Below are 6,115 nucleotides of genomic sequence, written 5' to 3'. Positions count from 1 at the left end.
CTGAAGCTGAAACTCCAATACTTTGGCCACCTCACGCGAAGAATTGACTCATTGGAAAACACTCTGATGCTGGGAGGGATTTGGGGGAAGGAGAAGAAGGGGACGACAGAGGGTGAGATGGCTGGATGCCATCACTGACTTGATGGACATGAGTTTGCGTGAACTCCAGGAGTTGATGATGGACAGGGAGGCCTGGCATGCTGCAATTCATGGGGTCACAAAGAGTCAGACACGACTGAGCAACTGAACTGAACTGATGAAGACCTACAAGACCTAGAACTAACACCCAAAATACATGTGCTTTTCATTATAGGGGACTGGAATGCAAAAGTACGAAGTCAAGAAACACCTGGAGTAACAGGCAAATTTGGCCTTGGAGTACAGGAGGAAGCAGGGCAAAGGCTAACAGAGTTTTCCCAAGAGAACACACTGGTTGTAGCAAACACTCTCTTCCAACAACACAAGAGAAGACTCTACACATGGACATCACCAGATGGTCAACACCAAAATCAGATTGATTATATTCTCTGCAGCCAAAGATGGAGAAGCTCTATACAGTCAGCAAAAACAAGACCAGGAGCTGACTGTGGCTCAAATCATGAGCTCCCTATTGCCAAATTCAGACTTAAATCGAAGAAAGTAGGGAAAACCACTAGACCATTCAGGTATGACCTAAATCAAATCCCTTACAATTATACAGTGGAAGTGAGAAATAGATTTAAGGAACTAAATCTGATACAGTGCCTGATGAACTATGGGCAGAGGTTCGTGACATTGTAGAGGAGACAGGGATCAAGGCCATCCCCAAGAAAAATAAATGCAAAAAAGCAAAATCGCTGGCTGAGCAGGCCTTACAAATAGCTGTGAAAAGAAAAGAAGCAAAAAGCAAAGGAGAAAAGAAATTTGAATGCAGAGTTCCAAAGAATAGCAAGGAGATATAAAAAAGCCTTCCTTAGTGATCAATGCAAAGAAATAGAGGAAAACAACAGAATGGGAAAGACTAGAAATCTCTTCAAGAAAATTAGACATACCAAGGGAACATTTCATGCAAAGATGGGCTCAATAAAGGACAGAAATGGTACGGACTTAAAAGAAGCAGAAGATATTAAGAGGTGGCAAGGATACACAGAGGAACTGTACAAAAAAGATCTTCATGACCCAGATAATCACCATGGTGTGATCACTCACCTAGAGCCAGACATCCTGGAATGTGAAGTCAAGTGAGCCTTAGGAAGCACCACTATGAACAAAGCTAGTGGAGGTGATGGAATTCCAATTGAGCTATTTCAAATCCTGAAAGATGATGCTGTGAAAGTGCTGCACTCAATACGCCAGCAAATTTGGAAAACCCAGCAGTGGCCACAGGACTGGAAGAAGTCAGTTTTCATTCCAATCCCAAAGAAAGGCAATGCCAAAGAATGCTCAAACTGCTGCACAATTGCATTCATCTCACATGCAAGTAATGCTCAAAATTCTCCAAGCCAGGCTCAACAGTACATGAACCATGAACTTCCAGATGTTCAAGCTGGTTTTAGAAAAGGCAGAGGAACCAGAGATCAAATTGCCAACATCTGCCATATCATCAAAAAAGCGAGAGTTCCAGTAAAATATCTATTTCTGCTTTATTGACTTATGACAAAGGCTTTGACTGTATGGATCAACACAAACTGGAAAATTCTTCAAGAGATGGGAATACTAGACCACCTGACCTGCCTCTTGAGAAACCTGTATGCAGGTCAGCAAGCAACAGTTAGAACCGGACATGGAACAACAGACTGGTTCCAAATAGGAAAAGGAGTACGTCAAGACTATATTTAACTCAATGTATTTAAATATAAATATATTAAATAAATGACTATTATTTAAGTAAGTTAACTTATTTAACTTATATGCAGAGTACATCATGAGAAATGCTGTGCTGGATGAAGCACAAGCTGGAATCAAGATTGCTGGGAGAAATAGCAGTAACATCAGATATACAGATGATACCTGCCTTATGGCAGAAAGCGAAGATGAACTAAAGAGCCTCTTGATGAAAGTGAAAGAGGAGAGTTAAAAAGTTGGCTTAAAGCCCAGCATTCAGAAAAGTTAAGATCATGGCATCCGGTCCCATCGCTTCATGGCAAATAGATGGGGAAACAGTGGAAACAGCAGCAGTGATTTTTTTGGCTCCAAAATCATTGTGGGTGGTGACTGCAGCCATTAAATTAAAAGACGCTTACTCCTTGGAAGGAAAGTTATGACCAACCTAGGCAGCATATTAAAAAGCATGTGCGTTACTTTGCCAACAAAGGCCCATCTAGTCAAGGCTATGGTTTTTCCAGTAGTCATGTATGGATGTGAAAGTTGGGACTATAAGGAAATGTGAAGGCCAAAGAAATGATGCTTTTGAACTGTGGTGTTGGAGAAGACTCCTGAGAGTCCTTTGGACAGCAAGGAGATCCAACCAGTGCATCCTAAAGGAAGTCAGTCCTGAATATTCATTGAAGGACTGAAGCTCAAGCTCCTCCAATACTTTGACCACCTGATGGAATGAACTGACTCATTGAAAAAGACCCTGATGCTGGGAAAGATTGAAGGCGAGAGGAGAAGGGGACGACAGAGAATGAGATGGTTGGATAGCATCACCGACTCAATGGACGTGAGTTTGAGTAAACACTGGGAGTTGGTGATGGACAGGGAGGCCTGGCGTGCTGCTGTTCTTGGATTTGCAAAGAGTCGGACACGACTGAGGGACTGAAGATGGGCTAAGCTGCACTCTGTCCTTTTGGCCTTTGGGCTCCACTGCAGGATTTTCAGAGGCGTGCAGTTTCAGATATTTTTTGTTTTGTTTCTGCTGTTTCCTAGTTTGTTTTTGAATATGTAACACCTCCTTGGTACAACATTCAAGTTGTAGAAAGGTATATACAGTCATCAGCCGTTGTGTCTTTTTCTAGTGGCAACCATTGTTCCCCATTTCCTCTGTATCTTTTCATTTAATAGTCTTCCAAAAAATATTCCACAGTCCACTTACTCAAAGTTTGTTCTTGATCAGCAACACCTGAGAGCTCTCTGACCCGGTCCCAGATGACTATGTTAAGGTGTGAGAGGCAATGCTCTGCAGCCTTCCGTTTATAAAGAGGGACTAAAGGAGGCAAGACAGAGGGCAAAGACTAGAATGTAAGGTCCCTAAGACACAATCTTTCATTCACAGTTATATCTCCAGCATTCAGCACAGTATCTACCATATAAGTAAATATTTTATGAATTGAGAATACAACCCTAAAGTAAGACAATGGCAACTGAGAGGCAGGAAGCAATCTGGAAGGTAGTTAACTGTCAGAACCAACAGGATTTAGTGGCTGTGATGATTAATTTTATGTGTCACTTTGGCTGGGTACTCAGTTTTTGGTCAAACACTAGTCTAATTATTGCTGTGAATGTATTTTTTGTTTGTAATTACCTTTAAATCAGAGAATAAGATGGTTGGATGGCATCACTGACTCAATGGACATGAGTTTGAGTGGGCTCCAGGAGTTGGTGCTGGACAGGGAAGCCTGGCGTGCTGCGGTCCACGGGGTTGCAGAGTCGGACATGACTGACTGGGCTGACTGAACCTTTAAATCAACAAACTTTGAGTAAAACAGGTTACCCTCCATAAGGTGGATGGGTTTTATCCAATCAATTGAAGGCATTGAGGAAACACTGAGGAAAAAGGAATTCTGCCTGCAGACTGCGTTTGGACTCTGCAGCATCAGCTCTTCCTGGGGGCTCCAGCCTGTGGACCTTCTGTGCAGAATTGAGACTTGCCAGCTCCCACAATTACGTGAGCTAATTTCTCTGATTTTTTTTTTTTTGCCACACCCCACAATTTGCACCATCTTAATGCCCCCAACCAGGGATTGATCTGAGCCCTCAGCAGTGAAAGCTGGGCATGCTAACCACTGCACCGCCAGGAATTCCCTGTGAGCCAGTTTCTTAAAATGTTCTCTCCATAGAGACACATCCTGTTGGTTCTGTTTCTCTGAATGAACCCGATTAATACAGTGACAAACTGGATATGGAGGAGGAGGGGAAGGAATCAGTAGAGGATGATGCTTTTGGAGACTGGAGGAGTGGAAGTGACACCCACCTAGAGGTACTCAAGTCAAAAACCTGGGAGCTATCCTTGCATTCCTCCTCCCCCTTACCTTTTTTTTTTTTTTCCACTTACCTCTTAAATTCAGTCCATCACCAAGGTCTGCGATTTGCTTCCACTATTAATCTTGAACCCATTTAATTACCCCCATGTCTCTTGCTACCACCATAGTCCAAGCTTTCTCTAGACTCTTCTCCTATAATCTGCTTCCAGTGGGTTTTCCGTCTTCTGCTCTTCCCTCTCCACAGCCCATTCACTACATACCGGGTAGTTTATTTTAAAAATCAAACATCGTACCCCTTCCTCCCCGTTGAAATCCCTTTAGTGGCTTCTTGGTGTTTGCTTGGGGTTTGAATTCACCTCCTTATGAAGGCCTACAAGGCTCTGCATAGTCTGACTCCTGCCTCCCACCAAGCCCCCTATGCCATTCTCTCTCACTAACATCATTGCTACTGGCCTTCTAAGGCTACTAAGCCTTGTCCTGTTTTTGGACTTTGTACTTGCTATATTCTGCCTACAATGCTTTTTCTACACCTTTATACAGTTGGCTTTCCTTCCTCCTTTGAAGCTCTGTTACCTTTGCAGAAAGTTCTTCCCTGATCTCTCTCCAGCAAGGGGCCTCCCCAGTTACTCATCTCGTCACTCTGTTTTTGTCATAGCATTTATCACAATTTCTAATGATCTTGTTTCCCTATTTAATATCTGTTTGGAGCACAGGCATCTTGTCTGTGTTCTTTGCTACTGTATTCACAGTGCCTGGCATGTAGGAAATGCTCCATAAATATTTCTGAAAATGCCTGAATGGTGTGGTTCTCAACATTAAAGAATGAGGATAGTTTTGGGCCACACAGATCTTGACAATCCTTTGAGGCATCCAAGTAGAAATGTGTAGTGTACATTTGGAACTGGAGTGGTCTGAACCTGTTTTAAGGAGAGAGAAATACTCAGCCAGCGCCTGGCTGTTTCAGATTGTCTCAACAGAGATGTCAAACATGGGAGCAGAGAAGCCATACTGGATGTCCAGCCTAGCTGAGCTGTCAAGTGATCCCATCCACAAGCACCGTTTGTTTTGGCCGTGCAGCTTGTAGGATGTTAGGTCCCTGATGAGAAACTGAACTTGATACCCCTCCAGTGGAAGCTCAGAATCCTAACCAGGGGATCACCAGGGAATTCCCAATCCACCACTATCATTTGAATGCAATCACAGAAGACCCCTGGGCCTCCCTGGTGGCTCAACAGTAAAGAATCTGTCTGAGATGCAGGAGACAAGGGTTCAATCCCTGGGGCGAGCAGGTCCCCTGGAGGAGGAAATGGCAACCTACTCCAGTATTCTTGCCTGGAGAATCTCATAGACAGAGGAGCCTGGCGGGCTATAGCCCATGGGGTCACAAGAGATACGACTGAGCACAAGCTGCTGCAGAAGACCCCAGGCAGGAGCTGTCAGTTGAGCCCAGTCAGCCCACAGACCTGTGAGAGAGATCTTAAGCTTAAGTCTTGAGGTAAATATAGTTTCCTAGAACTTTAGAATTTGGAACTCAAGACTCTCAGGCCTGGGAGTTGGTGGCAGATGACAACAGCCTGAGGGAAAGACCTCCTGCTGAAGTGGTGATTGCCCACGCCACCTCAATTCCTCGCCTCCCCTGGAGGTCCAGTTGTCCAGCTCTTCCTTAAATGCCATGACATATTCCAGTATCTTTCCGGTCAATTCCATTATTGGCCTCAGCTAACATTTTTACCAGGTACATCCTAGCAGTCTATCTGCAGGTGAGAGATCTTGAGAAGCTCAGGTCTGCCATACTTAAAAGTCTGTTTGGCACATCAGTTCAGTTTAGTTCAGTCACTCAGTCGTGTCTGACTCTTTGCGACCCCATGAATCACAGCACGCCAGGCCTCGGAACGACAGCATGAATAAACTTCTAGGCATTTTTCTCAAAAATGCACCCATCAGGCCATTGCTTTTCCTCACGAAAGGTAGCCTCAAAAGAAAATTAATAGAGC

The sequence above is a fragment of the Bos taurus genome, chromosome 10 (assembly GCF_002263795.3).
Source record: "Bos taurus isolate L1 Dominette 01449 registration number 42190680 breed Hereford chromosome 10, ARS-UCD2.0, whole genome shotgun sequence".
NCBI lineage: Eukaryota > Metazoa > Chordata > Mammalia > Artiodactyla > Bovidae > Bos > Bos taurus.
Note: the sequence above shows the minus strand (reverse complement) of the source record.